At 36.8% G+C, this 23,420-nt stretch overlaps 1 long non-coding RNA gene across 2 annotated transcripts in view; it reads left to right on the forward strand.

The window, feature by feature from the left end:
* The window catches only part of LOC134143048 (uncharacterized), a 60,030-nt gene that overhangs the window by 17,767 nt on the left and 18,843 nt on the right, over positions 1 to 23,420 (forward strand). The window contains exons 3-5 of one of the 2 annotated variants that reach the window (XR_009959017.1): positions 5,769 to 5,846; positions 10,379 to 10,472; positions 17,087 to 17,182. This is a non-coding gene — a long non-coding RNA (uncharacterized LOC134143048). The remainder of the gene's footprint in view (positions 1 to 5,768; positions 5,847 to 10,378; positions 10,473 to 17,086; positions 17,183 to 23,420) is intronic. The other variant, XR_009959018.1, reaches the window with a different exon arrangement.

Consider the following 23,420-nt stretch of genomic DNA (forward strand, 5'->3'; position numbering starts at 1 on the left):
CCTTCCCATCCCCCCCCCTTTTTTTTTCTAACATGCCTACAGCAACAGGTTCACAAAGAAGCTCTTGGAAGGCAGTCAGACAGGGCATACATGTTCCTGTGAGTTCAATCCTTCCTCAGAGAGACAGGAAGTGCTGCTGCAGCTAAATGCTCTATGTAGTGCGGAGGGGCACCTGTACAAGGATCCCTTGCCCTGGAGAGAAGTTCTGATCTACTCTCATCAGTGACAGAGCACTCAAACATATTTTGCCCATTCTGGGGATGCAGAGTTACTTGGGTAGCTGCAGAACTTGCATTTGTAGATGCAGAGGCTGCCAAACATTGCATACTAAAACACAAAGTGTAAAAGTATGATAGGAGGAAGGCATGTAGGATGAAAGGTCAGAAAGGACACAAACTGGTACATAAAACTCAAAGATTTATGAAAACAATTCCACAAGTCATCTAGACCACACTTATTAGGGAGCAGGTATAGCTCAGTTGATTAGAGCATGGTACTAATAATGCCAAGGTTGTGGGTTTGATTCCTGTATGGACCACTCGTCTGAAGGTTGGACTAGATGATCTCCAGAGGTCCCTTCCAAACTTACCAGTTCTATGATTCTATTCATGGTTTTCATAAAGTTGCAGTCCACTTGGAAAACATTATTCAATTAAAAAAATTTAGAAGATATGTGTGAAACTGTGGGAAAGCTGAAATGTGAACACCCTCAAACTTTCTCTTCCTATAATCTAGAGCCAGATTTTGTTATCTGAGCCCATGTCTAATAAAGAAGAAATTGCTAATTTTCAGCAAGAACCTATGGGTAATGGAAACAGGCTGTTGATCAAATTTAATCTTGAAATGAGCATGACATGAGGAAAGGCTGCAGTTGTTTATTTTCACACTGTGACAAACATGATTAGTTGGCTAAACTGATTGTTTCCACTTCACCAATCCTATCACATGCTAAAATTAGTTCTTCAGCTGAGGAAACATTAGTCCTTACATACTCAAGAAGATGGAAGAAGAAGAGCATATGTCGCATAGATTGGAATTGATGGTATCCATGGGCTCAGAACCTATACCCAAAACAAAACTAGAATTAATATTGGAGGAATTGCTCTAATTTATTAGCAATTTAAAATTTTAAAATGACTACTGTGTAATTATTTGGTTTGGGAAAATAGCTGCTATCTCATTTCTTTGAACTTGCAGCAAAAGGCAGTTTCTTTTTAAATGAGGAAGGGGTAACTTTGGACACTGTTTTCCTGACATGAGGCAGCCAGTGTGTAATCTATACTTGAAATTTGAGTTTTGCAGACAAGGTGAAAAGAAACACATTTGATTTCTGAGTAACTATTCAAAAGTCGTGACATACATGCACATAGATGAACCACAAAGTCTCTTAAATAATGTTTTGCAAAAGAGAGCCCATAAAACTAAAGCCACACAATCTATTCATATGTTTTCACAGAAACTTGCTATTTTGCTGGTAAGCATAATCTTTTATAATATCTTTGTAAATTTTAATATGCTCTTTCTGTCTAGTGGTTAAACCACAGGTCTACAGTCACAGCACAAATGTACCATTCCTGCTCTTCATTAGCCTCATTTCTGACCTCAACCCAGACACTTATATCATTAAATTTCCCTGTACCTTCATCTATAAAGTTATAAAATACTTGCTCATCTTTATTGCTCAACTTTGGTATCCTCAGATGAGAAACATTATCTAACTAGCATTTATTAGTGTAAGTTCTGATTTCAGTTACACCCACGCAACCTGCTTGTTCATGTGTAATAGCATAATTTCTGTGACTTCCTTTCTCTGCAAGGGTTTGGCATTATCTGCATTAGGAAGTATGATTAAGGGAAGAAATCTGCCTTTTTTTTTTTTTAAGTGTTTTAAATATATGTTTAGCATACATCTTTCCTTCCACAGAAGTAATGTTACTTTTTTCTAAGCTGAAACAAATTTGAAAACCTTGCTTTAGGGAGTTAGTGGGCTGAGATAGCCAATGAACATTTTCCATGAGGACTTCATTCTACATGACAAGAAAATTTTCTTTGGCATCTGCTTTTGTCATTAATTTCAGTAAAAATTAAGGGAACTAAAAAACTCCAAGATTGAACTTTGGATGAAGCATTTGGATGGAGGCTGTTCATGCTCAGGTATTTATTGGCATTGATGCACAAATTAAAGAATTTATGATTATTGATCACCTATCTAACTATGATACTTCAAATACCCTGCAACTTCTAGAAAGCGCTAAGTTAGTGAATGGTAATTTTTATAAATTATTAAAAATATTAAAAATAAAAATATTAAATATAAATGTATAAATTATAAAATATTATAAAAATATTGGCATTGATTCACAAATTATTTTATTTTGAGACCTGATAATTATTGATCACTTAGCTAACTGTGACACTTTAAACACTTTGCATATGTAGATGTAAGAATAAATGGGCAAAGACTAAAGAAGTAAGGATACCAAAAAGACATCAGCAGTTTGTTTTAATCAGCTCTTTGAACAAATTACTAGATGTTGATGTAGATTTTTGAAGTGTTATATGCTGACAGGCCCTTATGTATGTCTACTAATGGCAAAGTCATTATATTTGTCATAGACACTGAACAATAAAAATCCAGAGACAGCAGTTCTGTCATTGATGCAATAGATGTTGCAACCAGCCTGATGTTTCTGTGATGCCTTCTGTCTGCAACCACATTTTAAAACTCTTAGACTACGCTCTGTTTTTTTCAAATTTTTTACACATCATATCAGAGTCTGAGTTCTTTTACTTAGAGTAAGCACTTACTTGCCGTGAATATGACATTGGTCTTTAGACATAGCAAAAATAACTGGTAAAATTCATCCTTTTCTAAATGCTCACTTGGCTTTTGCAAGAGGATTGTGCGACTCCAGACTTCAAGGTGAGTTTATCAATACTGAACTGTCTCCACTTACCATCCACAAAGCACTGTGCTTTTATTTAAAATTTAAATTCCCACTCCAGCCTCAGGCTGGCAGGACTACACTGAGCAGCAAAGAAAGATAAAGCTGAGTCTGGGCGTTTGACTCGCTGAAAAAGTAATGAATAAAATTCAGTAAAAATCTGTAATGTGTATTAGAAAGCCAACTACTAAATACTGTTTGTGTCAGCTAATAATCGCAATTTAGACTGGGAGACTGTAGCCCATGGTTACACTAGGCTTTTTTCAGAGGCAGTGCTAGGTTAAGTAGCATTGCTATTCGGCGTGCGACAAAGGCCTCAATAACACAATTTAAGTAGAACTTGATGTTGTAGTGCTTGGCTTTGAGACTTCTGAGATATAAAGCAGTAAGTTCACTCTCAGATTATGCTCTTTTCCCTAATTTTATGCTTAAAAATGGCCTACTGTTGTGCTAAGAGGAGAAAGTGTATTGAAGGTTTCTGAGGAAGCTGTGCGCTCTGTATAGTTGATAAAATTCTCTGTGCTGTTTTCAGCAGGAGTGAAAATACTAAATCCCTTGCCAAGGCTTGCGAGAATGTAACCAATTTCCCTGATTTCTTTCTGTTGTTTCGAATGAATGACTAGATTTTTCATCTGGACTCACAGGGTAATGCAAGATTGATGTATGTAGTTAAACAAGAATGTATTTCCATGAAAAGTAGAGATTCCCTAGTAAATATTGCCATTCCTTCCAGAATCACTGGGGAACAGGTATCAGTAAAGGACAGGGGAAACAATTTCTGAAGCGCTCTGCCACCCCAAATGAAAGATGTAAGTGCCAAACCTAGACAATGGCAAGACCTTGTTGGTGTTTCAACTGCTTGTTCCACATTTGAACTTGGCCCTTTGAATGTAAATTACTTAAATGGTTGTATGAGAAGAAAGTTAAATTTTGGTTCAAATTTTTTATTTAATGCATCTCCTTCATGCTGCTGTGTTAGCAGAAGTCAAAAGTTAATGCCAGCTAAACCCATTTTTTAAGGGCAACCCTAAGCGTATTCTCTGCTCTCTCTACCTGTACCTCCTGGGGCATACAAGCATGAAGATAAACTACAGTACTTTAGTGTATTCAATTCTGAATGTACTTTTCTAACTATTAATTTGACAGCTCAGCCCTGTAAGCATAAAGTTTGTCATGGTGGGCATTTTGATTGCGAGACTAAACCTGGTAAGTACCAGAAGCTATGGAAACTCCCTGTACAGCAGACTGGCAGTAGAACCTATGTATTGCAAAAACCATATTTACAGCCATCACCAATATTATTAATAGGCCCATGGTTTATTCAGACAGGAAATTGTTACTGACCACTTTAATTTAACTAAACAAATGAAACCATCCTATTACTCATTCAAATCTAATAAACCACAGAGCACAGAAGAGGAAGTGAGCACTTTAAAATGGCTTGCAGAGAAGTTCTCACTTTGTTTTGCCATTTAATTAAAGCCAGACTCTTTACAGGAAAGGGAATAATTAAATGGCAACAACATGTGTACTATGATAATCTCGGTCAGCATCTCAACATGCAGCTTACTGCTGAAGGTAGAGATACTTTTAATGCTGTTTTCTATGTTCTCTTTATGGAGAAAAGAATTAGAAAATACATTACATTCCAAAGGTGGACTATTCTATCACGTCCAGTTGATGATATGGAGCTTCATTAGAAAGGAGGTAATGGAACACATTTCCTGACATTTAATGTTTGCATGCATTCAGAAACCAGCTTCCTGAAAACTGGCCCTGCAAAACACCTGACAGCCCACTTTTTTATGCGTATCTTGGTATTTTTGGATCATCAAGTGTTTAAAATATCAACAAAATATCCTTGCGCATTATACATTTAATATTTGTGTGGTAATTACATGATATGATGCGTATGCATATGCAAATATTACCTTTGCAGTTAGAAGGCAGAAAAAGCATGAATATACTTGTATCACAGTGAGAAATTGTTGTAATTGTTTCCTTTCTCCTCAACATCAAATTACTACTTTGAAGTAAGGTTATTTCATAAACAGACCAAAACACCACTTGTGCTATGGGAATCCTTACTTCATTGTAAAAGCTTTATGGTGACCCTTCATGTCTGACTGCTTTTATCTCAAAGAAGAATTCATAAATGGAAATTATTTCCTCATGGTATCATAATTTCTAAAAGACAACTAAAGAAGTAAAATGCAGGTACCGGATGACCTCAATAAATGTGATCAAATGTCACAAAAAATATAACAAGAAAAATTTTCTTGTAACATCAAGTCAAAGAAATAGTTTAAAGATACCATAGAATGATAAGGTTGGAAGGGAGCTCTGGAGGTCATCTAGTCCAACCTCAGCATAGCCCATACAGGGATTGAACCTATGACCTTGGCATTAGCAGCACCACACCCTAACAAACTGAGCTAAACCTGCCCATACCTTCTTAGAAAGTAAGGTCTACATGAACCACTTCGAATACAAGACAGAGATAATGATCATTCTGTTGAGACCACAATAAGTACATATTCATCCGTTACAAAACTGCACCATTTCGAAATCACTTTTTGGAGCTGTAAACTACAACACAGTAAAATTCAGTGGACAACTGGACCTGTGTCACTAGTTGCTTAGCTGACCAAAACTACTGAAGAGTGACTATGGCAAAGTGCTCAAGTAGTTGCTGCTAAAGTGGGCTCGCTCGTAAAGCAACAGACATTAATCATGTGTTGCCAGCACTCCCCTTGCACAGCTTTTACAGACTATATAACCAACATGTGTTGTAAGTTGCAACTCGCTCTCTTTTCCTTTCAGCTGGAGAACGGTGGTGACATGACAGACGACAGCGGTTCTTCCTTGCAAGTGATGACATTTGGTGTCATGCTTGAATAGGTATGCAAGCAGAGAAACATAAACAATATGGTAAAATTCTCAAAATTCAGCATATTTTCCAGAAGATACCAGTATGTTATGTGTGTAATGTGCATATTTCTGGAAAATTATGAATCACATACTTTTTTCTTGTAAAAAGCGCAGCTGTTTGCTAGAATGTCCAATCTGTGACCCCTTTCAAGTAGCAAAACAAATTAAGTATAAATTAGCTAAATTTGTAGGGAGAATAATTTTAAGACTAGGAAGTAGAGCAGATGATTGAATCTCATTTTGCAATGTATCTGTGACTGCGAACAGAGGCGGAGCTGGCCCCAAGGAAGAACTGCATGGATAATCTGGTTCATGCATGGGACTGATGCATAGCAACAAAACCTAATTCACTTATCAGTAACTGGTTGAAATCAGTTCGTTCTGGTAGTGACTGAAAGGGGATTTTAAGTATGCGGGCTTCTTTAATATGCCATATGATTAGTACACCTTCCTGTTGACTTTCTTCTTGTGAACATTGGATTAAGCCTGCTGCAGATTAATGTGTCTACAGCAAATGAGATGAGAGCTGTACATCCCAGTTCCAAACTGACAAGCATTTTACAGCAAACATTCACCATCCCCACTGTGAAGGAGGTAAAACTGAATGGTCCCAAAGAGCACTGACAGTGATGAAGGGGAAAGTCATCCCTGTCACTGCCTCTGTCTCTGCTGTAGGGCTGACTATCCCAATTGCCTAAAAAAAACTGAATCACCATAATATTTAGTGAGAGAGCAGAGACAAGGACAGAAGGGCTGAGATTTTGCCACAGAAATTGTTATGATTGTCACAGCTCTTTGCCACCCCACCATTAAAGAAGACTGCACCCCAAGCAGGACCAGTGGAAATGCATGTGAGTGCTGTTGTCCTGTTTCAGGGCAACCAGCCAGCTTAGCCTTCACTGCTTTTGCAGTAGGCTAAGCTGCAAGGGAAAGCTTTACCTAAAAGTTCCCCTAGACTTTATCAAATTATCTTTAAAATTCTCAAGAATCTGCAACATTGCACAGAGAGGAACAAACTCATGTATACTTTAAAAATATTAATAATTAAATACTAGGAATGTCTCATAAGATGTTAGTGAACACACTGTTTCAGAAAGAAAACTGGATGTTCTGAATACAGTGCACTCTTCAGAAACTTGCAGAAAGTAAAAAAAAAAAAAATTATTTATAAAGGGCATGTAAGGATAACATTAGTCTAGCCAGCAGGCTAAACATATCTTCATTTCTGTCCTCATCTATTTTTTTGGCATCAGTACCCTGCATCATTTACTGTTGTACCTAATACCCAAGGAGTATTACCAAAGCTGTTTAATACATATAACAGGAAAAAAAAAAAAGCTTTTCAGTCCAGAATTTGCTTTTGATACCCTTCTGACATAACACAGCACAAATCTTGCCAGGACTTCAAGGTACCTTGTTAGTATATAATATAATTACTATAGTACAATAATCTGAGTTTCAAGAAAAACACTCATTTCCCATTTTTGTTCCAAAGGATTGTTCCAACTCACTGCATGGTAATGCTTGGATAGGATCTGTGTCAGCCAAGGTGCTAGAGAGAAGTTAATCTCCTGCAAACTCTCCAGATGTTTGCCTCCAAGAAGGAGAGAGTTTGGTTTTAACTGCTGCCTATCCAAGGAAATGCCATTGTAACGCCCTATGTTCATACACATTGAGTTATAGAGACAGTGGTATTTCCTGCTCTAAAATTGTACATTCCTATCACTTTCTCTGAAAGAATAACCTTGGCATAAGTAAATAGAAGTCTTCAAAGGGAGATTCCACTGCATTATAGTTTAACCTGAATTGCAGCAACTGTGAAAGTCCCTAAGTATTGAATGCCATCAAAGTAGTTTCACTAGTTTTGGCTAAGGATCCCTCAGCTACCCACCAAAATAAATTTCCACAACAAGGCTTATGGGAGGGGGTACCAGTTTCCCCTAGTCAGGAGCACAGCGGATGTGCTGATAACAATTGCTGCATTCTGTTTCTGCACATTTTGTTCATGTTCCTATTCCGATGGGACTAGTCCACATGAGGCTTTAGGAACAACTCTTTCCTGTGAGTACTTTCCAGCCAGCACACATAATATGGTGGCTGTGCACTCCTCTGGGACACAGTTGTACCCTGGAGTAGGATTTCAACTTCTGCTGAATCTAAAAATTGGGACTTGAATGGGCTTTGCAGTGGACAGCACAGTCACTTATGGGTGGCTTTTTGGTTACCAAATTCATTCTGGTCCATATGAGTAGCTGTAATATGGTGCACAGTTATTGAAATATTAAGGTGGGTTGTCATTAAAGTGAATAAGAAATCTTTGTTATACAAATACTGAGGCGAACTCTTCCTTTCACTTCTCCAGCTGTTACAAGAAATGACTGTATACCCTTGTTAAACAAAACCCTGAAGTCCCCAACTTTCAAAACAGAATCCTTTCCAGGGTATCTCATGATTCATTTTTGCTTAAACAGTCCACATTTGCTTAAGTACTAGATTTATATCCTGGATCAGTAAATAAACCTGTTACAGTGTGCTTTGCTACAGTTACTTCTACCCTGAATTACATATATACAAAGAGAGGGCTATAGTACTTTAACTGGCATCTTTAATCAAAAAGACCTGAAATTTTAGATTTGGGTTGCCGTATGCAAACAAATACACAGCCATTTGTGATTGCTCAGATCCAGGGTTTAGGTGTAGAGCATATCTCATCAAAATGGTGCCAAAGCAAAAACATTAGGGTAGATGATAAAATATGAATCCAGAAACACTGTGCATGAGATTTTGCTTTGGTTTGGCTGGAACTGCTGGATTCTATGGAGCTCTGTCTTCTCTGGCTTAGAGGTTACATATCTTTTTTATCTATTCTGGGATGTCACTTTTTAATCACTAGTATAAATACTGATTCTAACTACTAGGTAGAAATAATATTTATATATAAATTTTTAATACGTTTAAATAAACTTTATTTTGTCCACAAATGTTCACAGTAGGTAAGGGTTTAGAACAAATGTGCACCACCATAAAGGAGATAGATAGATGCTAAAATGGTGTTGTCGTGCATACAGAACTGTTATTGAAATTTCAAACGCTTGCCAGTAAGGTTTAAATCACAAAACACACTCTAAAACTTACTTGAAATAATACCATGTAAACGAAGGAATTAAAAAATAACTGTGTATCTCTGTCCTATTTCCCTTTCCAGGAAGGAATATCTCTTGGGTAATCTAAAACCAAAACAAAGTAGCAGAAAACTTTACTTAACCTCAAGCTAATTTCCTATCTAGACTAAATATAGCTGTTTAGATTTTGTTTTGTGTATGTGTCTTCCAACATACTACATTTCAAAGGGATGTTTGACATTTGTCTGAGGCAACTGTTATGACATTCTGGTTCATAGTCTAATTTGCTTTCATATCTTAACATTAATTTTTGACATGAAATTCCTCCTTATTTTCGGAAGCTGAAGTAGTAGAATTGCAGGATTCTTTAAAGCTGAGCGTCAAATTTCACACACTGAAAAAGCCCAACCACCCACTTCATAAACAGCTCATAAGAACTCTTTTCAAATGACTTCTGCCTCTCAAAGAACAGGCAAAGATGAGGAGAAAGGATAAAAACATTATCATACAAGTTTCTCCACATTTTTTTTTGAAACAGACGGTCTTTAATTCAAGGAAGATAAAGTCACGGACCAGCCCAAAATACTTAATTGTTTTTCCATGAGTGAAGAGTTATACTCAAAATGAAAATTACCCTACAAATACCAGGCTATGCTGATGCACTGCACAGTTCCCAGCACAGGTAACTGTTGCCAACCTCCTGCTACAGAAAAAGAATGATCTGACAAATGGTTTGGAAAGTTTTAAAACTTTATTCATTTGATCTGTCTCTGTCTTTTTAAAATCTTTCATTTAGAAAGTCAGGAATTATTTTAACTGTTGTCAAATCAATGTGTAAAAAATCTGGAAGGAAAAGAGAGTAACAAGCACATTAAAATTCTCTAAAAATTACAGTGAGTGTTCTGGATGTAATGATTTGGGAAACTGGAGGCCCACAACAAAGTGCTTCTTCTCTTACCTGAGAATTTCACCTTCTGAATCGTATGAGTCTTTTTCCAGGGTAATGACGTATCAGATTAGCAATCTATCACTGAAAATATGACTAAGTCATAGTGCTCTTCATGTCACTCCAGTAAAAGAGGATGAGGATGAGGAAGGGAAGAAAAGAAGCATTTTTTAAGCAAGAGAAGTTTTTAAAAATCACAGCAGTTTGTACATGTAAAAAATAATGTCATTACTCTCCTAAGGCTGGATGTTAATGTCAGAACAAACGTTGCAAGATTGGTCCTTGGATCCCATACAAGTAAAACAATCAAAAAACAAACAAACAAATACATTGATGGACTGACTGCAGTTATGACAGCGTGATGAAGTACCTGTGAATACCAGACTTTGAACTCCTGTAATGAAATTAAAAATCTTATATGTTTATGAATCCAGCACAGGCCGCAGTCATCTTTTTCTGCTGTGCAGGAAGAAATACCGTCTGACATAGGCACACTCTGTATGACTCTAGACATCCTATTCTTGTCAGGTCAGTAGATTTTTCTTGTTTTAGCAGAAATAGCAACTCAGAATTATTCCTTCTCTTTTTAATTGATTGTCTGTAAATATTAAATAAAGGGTTTTGTTATATATTACCTGTTTGGAGGCAAAAAGGTGCATCAATTACATCACCTCAAATTCGGTTACATAAAACACACTTGTTAAGTTGAACTATTATTTTCTTCAGGAATTGAAAGGTGCAGCTATCTGCACTTATGAATTATAGCAACCTCAGAGGTAAATTGAAAGAAAGCTGTACTCCATATAATACCAGTCATTTAACCTTCTGTAATCATTAACACTCTTTACTAAATCTGTATAGTTGGTTCACTTTGATTTCTTTTGTTGGAGTAAGAATTTAAAGCTAAGCCCTTGCTAATTCACAAGCCAATATATCCTCTTTTAGATTAATGAGACTGTGTGAGATGCAAGTCAGGAATGAATTTGATTTAAGATTGTTTCCACTCTTAGAGTAGTAACTTCTCTTTCTGTCACTGGCATTAACAAATAACACAATCACAAGCAGGACAAGAATAAGCAGCTGGTTACTACTAATAAACTAAATGGTAAATAATTAAAACCAGTAACTCTAGGAGGGAAAGGTAATAAATTGTTTTACTGTAAAACTTATATTTTATATCTAATGATAGCCAAATGTGATTGAGATCTATGAAAGGTGATTCAGGACTATTTTTCAGAGTTAAGTGCAAGTGGCGTGAAAAACTGTTCAGAACAGCTATATATTATACATAACTAACAACTTTTGTTAAGTAATAATTAATAAGAAATAAATGATTCAAGATGAAGAAGTCTCTTCGCTGGAAGAATGTGCTGCTGGTGGTAGACTAAACAGTCATGTTACAGTTATTGATCCTTAGGGCTTAGATGGCATTGAGCAAAAAAGGAAAATTATTTTGACTACTTTTTCCCCAAATAATTGGTAGTGAAGAAAATCAGCATCCACAGAAGGCAAGGAAAAAAGTCTCTGTTTCTGATGTAACTTCCCAATTGGTTCAATCAAAATTTTCCATATGCTGCCTTCTGTTGATGCATTTTAAAGTGATATAAATGTTCTTGTTGCAAAGAATATGTATATGCACGTCAGCTGAACACTGCAACTGCAACAACTTCTAAAGGAAATGAAAGAGAAATATTAGTCATTTGATTCTCGGAGCTGCAGTACATTCATGGATTCTGGGTACTATATTTAAAGGGGATCATTACAAATTAGAAATGAGCTATAATTCCATCATATCTTCTCCCCCACATTGTGAGAGGTCACAGTTGACTGGGCATCTGTGTCATTGTATCTCAACTCAGAAAGTGGTAAAGGAACTTAGAAATTGTTTTTCCCACAAAAAAAAAAAAAGAAAGAAAGAATAAAAAAGAACAATTGCACACCACTTCCATTTTCTGAAGCGGAAATGGTGATTTGTCTAAGCTATGGTATTGCCTGGGAATACAGCAGCCTTTGGAAATAAAGGAGTTAAACAACAACTCTGGAAACTAGAACTCTGGAAGAAAGTATGTTGTTTGAATTGCTCCTTTCTAAGGTAAATAAGCATTAATGCTTCATAATGCCTTTTCTCTTTGAGATCTAGTGTGCCTGCCTCTGATTTGGCTCATATTTGTTGAATGCTGCCTCAGGTCTAATACAAATAATATGCCACACCTGAAAGATGCAGCTACACTGGAAAATCTCAGTCTAATAAAAACAAGCAAGAAGTGCACTGAAATATTTTGAATTTCAGTCACCTAAGCAGACAAGAATTCCAAGCCACAAATGATTATTACATTAAGCGGGCCAGTTTAGTGAGTTGTGCTGAAAACCCAGACTAGTATCCAGCAAACATATTTTATACTTCGACTTTTTGAAATGTTGCAACAGCAAAAATGTGGCTAAAAAAGCCCTGGATCCTCTTTCTCTTTTGTTCTGAACTGTTACCTCCAAAACACACTGCTAACTTTCACTCTAGGTCTAACACAAATCCATTCTGTTCCCTTAACATGAAATTCTATTAATAGCTGCTAATAGTTTTGGTTAGTCTTTCCTACATTTAAAGTATGCAACCCAGAACTTGCATTCTCATACCTGTGACAATAGATAATAGAATATATGCTAAAGAGCACTCAGTCCAGTAAGTCTGTCATCAACTTTCTTCATGTAATTACCATGATTAGACATAAAGGAAGCTATACAAAAAATATGTTAAAACATACAATTAAATTAGGAATACCCCAAAAGGAGATTTACTCAATCCTAAATCAGCCTCACATAAGTCAGCACTATGAGCAAGCAATTCCAAGATCACATACTACACTTTTTTTTTTTTCCTGTGTGACACCAACCTATGTAACTGCACAGGCTGGACCTGTTCTGGCCATCAGCTGGGTTAGGAAAAAAGGCTGGGCTGCCTGTAATACCTGATGCCTGGATAGCTTGACTCAGTCTCAGTTCCCCATGTGGTCACCAGTTATCTGTTGGTTGTTTTCTGGAAACAGTAGATTCTGAGCCCCAGAACTGTCAGTAACTCACAGCTGTAACTGAAACCAAGTAAGACTGAGTGTCAAATAAATGAAATGCTACACATTTATAAGTCTTCTGAAAAAATAAAAAGTCTCAGGCTTCAATGGACCATAAAAGATAGATACTTCTAATGTTCGTTCCCCTCTGTCCCTGGGTCCCCATGGGTAAATATGGAGGAGTTCAATTTTCAGATCTCAAAATGGTGAAAAAGTACATCATTAATAAAAGTCTGTGAGGTTTGCTGAGCAAGGTTGAGATGAGAATCACAGAGAAACTAACAGTAGCATTCAAAGAGGAGTCTAAACAGCATGCAGCAAGATAAAACCATAGGCAACAGGAATGAAACAGAACATGCAAACATGCATTTTTTGTATAATTCTCCACTTTGAAACAGGGACCCAATGAAAAAAAAATGAGTCTTTAGTTATGTAAGTAAATGCTTTTTATAAGACCTATACAAAAGGCTCCTGGATTACTATTGCATGAGAATTTTTAATCATGTCATTTCATTAATTTTGAAGACTTGACTTTGCAGATTTAATAACATTCTTTCATGTAACGTGTGCATCCTGTATTTACAGAATTCTTACTTATAATTAACAGTTCACTTTACCAAGGAAACTGTGAAAATTCTGTATTTTTCACTGCATTAACAATGAACAAAAACATAGCTCACAGTAGCAATGTATATACTTTTTCTACACATCGTTCAAGTTCTGAAAAGGAAGAGGAACATGGTTGGGCTTGTTCAGAAATGAGATAGAAATGCCATTGAGATTTCATTTCCTGTAAAATAGCTTGCAAAAGCTATATTCACTGCAGTCCTACAGCACCTTTTGATTAGTGTTTCATTTTGTAATATCTGCTAGATCTTTTTAAACCACTCATTCAAGATTAAAAAGACTAAAAATGATCTGTTTTTAATTAGCCAAAGAACCATAGCAGCTAGAGCAGATTACTCAACTGGTAGAACCAAAGACTATCACTTTGAATGGGAAGCGGAGATCATTGACCTGTATCTCTGCTCCTGATGAAGAGTGGGAAGGGAGTCTAAGGACTTCTCTAACTTGGGCAGCTCTAACAGCCTCAAAGTATCTTGTAATCTTGTAATTAAAAAATCATCCCTGACATGTCTAACAACGGGCAACAGGCCCCCGATCTCTTCTCTACAAGCAGAAGCCCAATTGGAAGTTGATCTTTCTGAAGTAATCATTTAAAGTACTTGCAGCCAAGCAAAAAATATAAAAATGTCAGATAGCATTCTTGTGCTAGTTGTCCTCACTACCATTCAGAAAAATTAATTGGATTCCAAAAGTCAAGGGATGGCGTAAAATATTATTGCTGTTGTAAGTTATAGTTGTATATAGTTTGGCTTTCCAAGATTCAAAATATTTTGGGATGATTTATTCAGACTCTTCTCTGACTCTCTGGAACTAGAAAGACAGTTTTGATTTTTTAAACAAGTGAATTCTGATTTAGCAGCTTCCAGGGTACAGGGCGTTCAATTACTCTACTCCTTCTAGCCAACCATCATGTGACTTGTGAAAAAATTGCATGAGTTGGCAATACTTGTGCATATACTGCCTTATCCTGGGTGGCTATTAAGGGAGGAGAAACCATTTCTAACTTCCACTTTTATCACGAGAAAGCATTCTGAATAATAGTTTAGTTTCAATTTTGTTTTTAGCACAACGTGGCGTATTTCTGTAAAATTCATTTCCCCATGTCTTCTTCTGTCTCCTCCCCTCCCAGCCAAAGTGATGGCTACCATAAAAGAGACTTCTTGGTTCCAGATGTGTTCTGCTTCCTGCAGTAAAAGTCACTGCCTTTTTCATAAATATCTGCTGAGGATGGAGATACACTACTTAAACTGTCTGCAACTGGTTTAGGTCTAAATGAATAAATCAGTAGGATTTGGTGAGCTATCCATCATTTTCTAGCTTGTTTCTACTGGCAGAGGTACTGCAGTTAGTTACATCCAGACAAGTTTTGTGGCAGCATCTGCTTTATAATGACCTAAATGTCTAAATCTAATTTTAGAAAATGACTTGTAAAGGATTCAATCAAGGCATTTAGAGCTTGATTCTGATTATTTTCACTCCTTTAAGTGATTCATGACATTTATGTAGTTACTATTGATTTATAGATCCACAGGAGGTCCTAAGTCTAAGATAGTCATGACCCCCACACAGTAATGTATGGAACAAGACCCCCTCACATGCTCAGATCAACATACTGGTGCTGATCATAGTGGAGATGGAGGAGGGTCTAGCCCTCAAAGCCTCAAATGCTTTGACATACAGAGGCAAGAGTAGGAGGACAGCGTATGTTTTAGTATGCTGTCTGACAGAGTTGGAGAAAAACAGGCAAACCCTGACGTTCAGCAAACCATTAGCAGGTCTGACAAGATGCAGAAAAGTAAACCCATATTCATGTTTGACATAATTGCTGTCAGTATTATCTAAATATGTTAACCAAGCAGACCACTTGACAGAAAAAGGGGTAATCAGGTGGAGCAGGCAGGATGTCAGCCTGGGAAGAGTTACCAAGCCATTAGCTACACAACAGAGAAAAGGCTTCTTCAGTCATGTATGTTTAAGAGAAGTTATGCTGAAATAAAATGTAGTGACAATTTTTTCAGGATGGTTTTACAGGCCTTGTTTAAAAATCATCTTCAGTTTTAAAATGGTATCCAAATAAGGTCAGAGACCCTCTGATGAATTAATTGCAGAGAAAAGTGATAGTATTGAGATGGTGCCCCTTGATCTGAACACATAAACAGTTCCTCTGAGAGCCATCTTTTATTTTTCCATAATCAGCTTTGATCACAGTCTTGTAATATTTATGAGCTCAGAGTCAGAGGTCCGTGCCATTGTCTTGAAACAGCAGGAGCAAAATTTGTTAAAATTACTGCCCTGCCTCTACAGAGATGCACAAGAATTAGCTGTAGTGACCTCTCAGACTTAAACAACCCAGATGGACTGGGCTGCCTTTGGGATCTGCTTGTTAGGCTGCAGCTTAAGCAAATAGCACTGCTTGGAGATTTCTGACTGCTGAAAACTACTTTAATCCACCTGGAAGTAATCCTTAAATATTCTCAAAAATCCTGCTAGCAAGAAGACCTCTGCATGTTCCTCCAGGTCTTAGCCATTGATGTGGGTCCCTGCACATTTTTCCACAATTCCTTTCAACTGTCCCCTGATTCAAGTCACTTCTGGTGCTCTGCCTCTGACTGTTGCATCTGATTTTGGTTGCTAGATTTTGGTCTGATTTGGTCTTTTTACACCCAGAATTCTATTTTATTCAGAATTTGGGTTTCTGATCTTAGACAGGTGTTAGTGTCTAGAAATACTCTGTATGTGTATATTTTAATTTATATCCAGGATAAATACAGACATTAAAAAATGCCTTATCTCAGCATATTATGTCTTATCATACTAGGAAAGAGAATATAGATGCAAAAACAGTGCCATGCTTCTGAGCCATATGAGAAAATATACTCTTGAAGGGTATTTTAAATAACCCACAATTCAGGAATGAAATTAATCACATTAATAATCCTGATAAAATGTAAAGTTAACATTAATGATAAAAGGTTTTATTACTGTATGTGATGTAACAAAGCTGTAAAAGAACATGCATAGTGTCTTGAGTCACATACAACTTTTTGTGTTTTGGTGATTTTGTTGTATGATTTTCTTTTCTTTTAAAGCTAGTGGTAAAAACATATTTCAGGTCAAAATAGTAAATAATGAATCATCCACAAATTCAGCTCATTTCCTATCTCTCACTGAAAAAATGTTGATTCCAGGCATGGGAGCGTAACTTTGAGCCAAACAGTAATTTCTTTATGGTGTGCATGACTCATAGGAAAGAATGCCTCATGAGGGTAACAGTAGAAAAAAAATAAATAAAAACCCCATAAGTAATCCGTTTTAAAGAAACAGGCAAGCAAGTAAAGGGCAAAAGGTCAGGGAAGGTCCTCAGCAGTTTTTGCATTAGTCTTGTGGGGTTCACAGTACATTCAAGTTCCCTCTGCCCTAAAATGCTGTGACTGTTTCATATCACCACCACAGGCAGCTGCCAATATCGGATGAATATCAGAGGAGCCAGCGCCCGAGAGAGGAAAGACGTGCGGCTACGACGCACCATGGTCTGGCTCGAGGACCAAGGTAAGCTGGTGTAATTAATTGGTTAAAGATACCCAAGTCAGAATTAAGAATTTAATTTCACACCGTCTTACAGGGCACTGGGAATGGATAACGCATTCTTTTCAATGAATTCCTGTAGATTGCCCCAGATATGAATAAAGTCTTTGCTTTCCCTATCCTGCAAGCTGACCCCTGCAAACTGTATGCAAGTAGTCTGTCATGTGAGGTACAGTACAGAGTCGGGAGATAGCATCTATTTCTCCACGTCCAAGGTCTTATTAGTAAATTTACATAAGTCACTATCTTATTCACAAATGTGAATTAAAGCAGTTTACACTCCTCCATAAGCTACTTTGAGATCTCTTGATGGCCCTGTAATTATTATAAATATTACCTGCCCTCTCTTCAAAATGACACCTCCCTTGGGCATATTTATTAACTGGTGCGAATCTAAACACACCAAGTATATTTTATGGAAACAGACCGTGAAATTAAATTTCAGTGTAGCTTTCACCAGCAATATAGTTCATCCGATTTCCATCTTTTTTTCCCCCAGAACGCTAATGTATGATTAATTTCAACAAGCAACACTATGTATATTTACATAATTGTTTATGGGTAATTACATATCGTAGCTTATGTTCCAGTCTGAATATCGTCTGACAAGGAACACAAAACTAGACAACAATGCAATGTTAAAATATGAAGCAGCTTATTCTTGCATAGTAATTACATACTTCTATAATGTCACATACTTAAAGCTATGTTGAAGACTAATTAATTTCTATCTGTGTACATAAGAAAGTTATTTGTATAACCTGGCTACAGATAGTAACCATCAGGAAAATGTAATTCAGGTCACCATTTGATATAAACCGGGACCTTAAGACAATTTGCTGTTCAGTACTTTCTCCTTAAAAGGATGTTATAGCAAATGAGCTATACTCTTACATATAATAATTACTATGATAAAGAAAACATCTTTCTCTGATTTTTCATGAACACTTCAAAAATGACATAAAAATACACACTTTTGAATGATTTCTTATTTATGGATTAATTCCTGATGATGGAGGAAAGTGTATTACAAATTAAAATTAGTATTTCAAAAAAAGTTCAGAGAATTCATTTTTTTCTGTTCAAATTCACTTCATTTACCTCCTCAAGTATAGTAGAATTGTTTCATGAGATAGAACTATCTGGACATTTGGATTTCATTGTAGGAAGATCCAACAGAGAGTAGTTTTCAGTAGGTCAAATTTACTGAATGTAAATAACCTCCATGTTATCATCTAATCAGATGAGGTCAATGAGCTCTAATGAGATCAGCTGTAAGTCATTGTTTAAAATTGTGATTCATTCAGAAGCATTAGGGAGGGAGTTATAGATTGGACTTTTAGAAATATTTGGGAAATAGTAAGACACTATCCAGAGTGAGTTGCAATGAAAGATGCAAAATGGATTAACTGACTGATCTTTCTCACCACAAGCTGGACAACAGTTTACTCTAGAGTCTCCAGGGTAAGGTCTAAAACATCTAAAATTGACCAGCTGTTGGATAAAAAGCTGCCTGAGACTTTGTAGCCTGGAGTAGCTTCTCATGTTTTGTCTGTTTCTGGAATAGCCCGTTTCTGGTTCCGGAGGTGGCAGGACAGTGGGATCTAGGCTTAGTGAGTGGCAGGGGCTCAGGAGGACTGTGGGTCTTCCAGTTGGTTCCAGATCTTCCTGTTTAAAGGAGCCCACCTGGATGCAACCCTGTCTAACATGCTGTAGCTGACCTTGCTTGAGCAGGGGGTTTGGGCTAGGTGATCTCCAGAGGTTCCTTCCAAACTCAACCATTCTGTGACTCTGTTTCTGTGAAGAGATTTCAGCCCTTTTGCCCCCACAGTCTGTGGTGTAGTTGCCCCATACAAAGGATAAAAAATTTCACTTTTGGCAGATCTCAAGTGAGAGACAGATTCTTTCCTGTCTTGTTTTTATTTGACTTGAGGAATGAAAATGCCTTCTAAAAGACACTGAAAGAGCAAGGATAAGGAGCCTTTCGTCTTAGAAAGCACTGCAGCACAGTGTCATTTGTAACAGCCTGCATGCCCTTTGGTGCCAACGTTGGCACTTACTGAGAACTGTTTGTTCTCCTGCATTAGAGCTTATATGAGTACCAAATCCTTGAGTTCAGAAGACTGTTTCTTAAAATTAATGTATCAAAATCATAAATACAATTTATTTCTATTCCCAACTGTAGCTTTGTAATTACTGGAAAAATATTGGTCTTCCTAGGTTATTAAATCATTTTTTCCTTCAGTGTAAGGGATCATTTCAGTTTTATATACCGGTTGCCTGATAAGTAGGGAAATTAAGACTGTGATGAGAACTACACCATGACTTTCTATACTAGAGAATGTTGACAGCCTGGAAGAAGAGTGCAGAATATGAAAAGTGGCTGTGGTATGTTTTGGCAGCAGAAATACAGGGGACTACCGAAGAGAGGTTCTGAAACAAGCTCAGATTGCTCTATGCTTACAGAAGGCATACAGGCTAAAATCCCCCTATTTCATATGTAGCATTAACTTGAGAGGTAGAAACAAGGGAACTCATTTGAGCCTGAGTGAGCAGACTTTCTGAGTGGACAGTTTCAAGTCAGAAGAAAAAAAAGAACTCTGGCTGAACAAAGTTTTTGCCAATGAAAATTTTATGTGTCACTGAGACTGCTCAAAAGGTGAGTGAATGTGTTGAGGAATCCAGTGACCACAGTTGTTTGTTGATGACAGCTGCTGTAAAGGAAAAAGTACTGATTTTCTGTTGGAAAAAGAGACGTCAGTATGAGTTGCGTCAAAACTGGGAAAAGCATACTTTGTAGTGGAGAAGTCTAACAGAAACAGCTGTGTATTTCTGGTTTTGCTTGACACGACATTAGCAGTGGAAAGTTTGGTTTAGGAAGGAATAGACAGTTAGTACAACTAGTATAGCTGGCAACCAGGATCTCATGAGTCTGAATTAAATGATTACTTTTCGTTAAAAATTGTTAGGAAGGATCTGTTGGTCCACTGCAAGCTATAGATAACAATACGGACACTGGGTACAACATGTTGGCCTGCAATTATGGTAACCTAGACTTGATGCTTCAGGTGCACTACAAGACTGTTGGAGACTTATACTCTTAATTACAATGAAGAAACCCAGTGGCCAGTAAATGACGAGTGAGATGAGAGTAAAGCAGCTAACTTCACTTTAGCATCAGTCTTCATTTTGGAAATGTAATAGGAATTCTACTCCCAGACCTGGTATCCAGTGCAGACAGGGTTAGCAAGGGCTAACATCTCAAAGATGGAAATCATCCTAGCAACCTGGGAAATGAAGGGGCATTTAACCTTCAGGACTGGCTAGTATTTCTCTGAGACTGTAGAAGGAAATATATTACAATCCATTTATCACTGAGAGATTAATGAGGATGTTGTATTATGTTTTTGATAAAGTTTTGTATCATACTTGTTCAACTTCTGGACCGATCTGGACATTTCAAAAGCATATTAAATAAATAAAGCAGTTGAAATTTTGTTGAATAAGAATAATTTTGCGTGTTTACAAGAGTATCAGTTGGTATCACACCTGTATTCTTATTTCACCAAATTTCAAATTCTGGTTAGATTTTTTTATCATGACTTTAAAACCAGGAATAGAGGAAAAAAGCCCTTTATCATATTCATCCCAATTTAGTCTTTATGATGACTAGTTTATGGCACTGTAACTGTTTCTAATGTTCCCTAAATTCTAGTTTCTTTCTTGTTAGGACAGAATTAAACAGATGGGATTTTGTTAGAGATATAAACTACACTAATAAAGAAAACACCACTGTAGTTGAAGGTGGAAGAGCTTAGAAACAAAAGCTAAGGAAGGTAGACTGTCAATATTTTGAACCTTCTTACAAATCTGCAGACTGCTTCATTTGAAAAAAAGGAAGCAACAACAAATCTTACAGAAAACTTGCCTTCATGTTTTTGTGCCCACCATCACTTTTTATTTGTTTGTTTTAAAAAGCTCCACTTCACTAGTGGACAAGTTTTGCTATGTTACTACACAGTGTTTCCAGACATGGTAGAATGTTTATAAATCTGTGGGAAAATCTTTAGCTATTTTTCAAAAACAGAATATTTATGTATCTGAGTGTAAAAGACTGATGTCCAGTTCAGAGTCTTATCCTATCAGCTCTGGGTCACTGTGGTCATGTTTACAGGGTAGACTTATACTTTTTTTTTTTTTTTTTTTTTTTTTTTTTTAACATTTGTTTCTGGAACGGGAAGACATGAGTATGAATTTCAGAGCCTTCATAACAAGACTTCTAATAATGTCAAAATCACACAGAATAGTCAAAGGAGATTGACATAGATATCGGTAGAAATAGCTAAACAGCAAAAACCTTTTAGTAAGTTTTTTAGTTAAGATATTATGATGAGCACAGTATTAACAGCTGATACTTTGAGCACAATCTATTAGATTTAATATACACATTGATTTCCCCCCCCCCTTTTTTTTGTTATTTAACACTGTGTTCTGCCTGATTCCATGTTTTTGCACTGATATAAAGAAGACCTAACATAAAGGACCTATAAGGAAGAACTAATCCTGTTTAAGTGAAACAGCAATGAATGTGAGGCAGGTCTAGTATTTGCACACAGGAGATCTGGCAAGGATGCACAATAAATTACCAGCCTGAAGGCATATGGTCTTCAAAATAGGCCTTCCTCAGATATAATCCTCATGACAGTGCTTACAAGTAGGTCATTCAATAGACAGAAATCAGTCAATTTGAGATGTAGTGCATTGCTATCGTTAATTTGGAGTATCTTCCTACAAAGTATGAACATCTACAAAGACTATTTAAAGATTTTTATGTAGAAATTAAACTCCTGGGTAGTCATAGGTATTACTCAGCTCGGGTTCATACTGAAGACTCAAGCAATGTCTAAATAAAAATTATAGCAAGGATGAAATGTTTGTTCAGTAGATGATTGCTTTTACAGAATACTGCAGAAATCGCCAGTCAGCTCTGTGTTTAATGGGAAGCATTACTTTGGAGAACAATAAAATAAATCCACACCTAGAGAACAAGAAATTATATGTCAGTCTGACCTGGGGAATCTGAGCACTTCATGCAATACATCTTGGGATAGATTCCATAGGTAGATCTGACAGCTAAGTAAGTTGAGGAACAAGGCTCACTTTGAGCTGTCATTCACAGTCTGTCATTAGAAATTCCTGTTTATACTGACAAAACAAATAGTAGCGAGGATAAGCACCTATAAAGACATTTGTAAATCCCGGGTACCATCTGCTGGTGGAAACTGGTAGTATTCAGCTCCTTATGGACATCTAACTGAAGCAGAATCCAGTGAGTGCATGACTTTCTGCTACCCTGATAAGATTTCAAATATAAAGCTGTTGATAAATAGAAACTTCGAGATCAAATTTTATTTTCATATTAATTTAATCATATTGCTCATGATCCTAAAACTTAAACACCACACACACACACACACACACGCACACACACACAAAAAAGACTGAAATAATCATACCCTAGATAGATATAAATTGATTGGTGAATTATTTAACATCTTAAATTTGGATACATGTCACAGTTAAAAGATTTTTGTCAAGTAACATAATACAAAAACATATAAGCAGTGATGTTATATGCAAATTAATGCAAGCGAAAGAATTTTCTGGAGAGCTTGTTTGTAAGAGCAGTTAGAAGGTTCCTGAGCCATTCACCAGTGTTGTTAGCTTGAGGTTTAGCAGGTAGTTACTCTGAAGTAAGGAGGTGCTCACGCTACCGGACGTTCCCAAACCAGGGCACTGTCCCTGCCTCACCTTACGAGCTGCAAAGTAATAGCTACAGACATTGGCTGAGCAAATTTCATACTCCATTATGGATAGACACCTGTGACACAGAGAAAAAAAATTATTTAAAAACCATCAGATAAAAAGGAGTGCATCTTTTTTGTTACAAAATGTCAAGGGATGTGAGTTAAAAATAAAACTTTTTAAGAGAGCAGAGTGAGGCTCTAGTTTCTAGCAACTGTTTGCCAATAAGACTTCTCTGGCATTTTCTCTGAGGAAAGCTCAAAAGATCTTTTCACAGTGTAAGAGTCTTCAGAATGAGTATTATGTTTCTCGTAACTCCAAGAAAAGCATGGTAAGCATGCTTAATAATCTGCGTGAGAGCGAGATGTCAGGCAAGCACAAGCAACATTTCGTAAAG

The sequence above is a fragment of the Rhea pennata genome, chromosome 7, assembly GCF_028389875.1.
Source record: "Rhea pennata isolate bPtePen1 chromosome 7, bPtePen1.pri, whole genome shotgun sequence".
NCBI classification, from domain to species: Eukaryota; Metazoa; Chordata; class Aves; order Rheiformes; family Rheidae; genus Rhea; species Rhea pennata.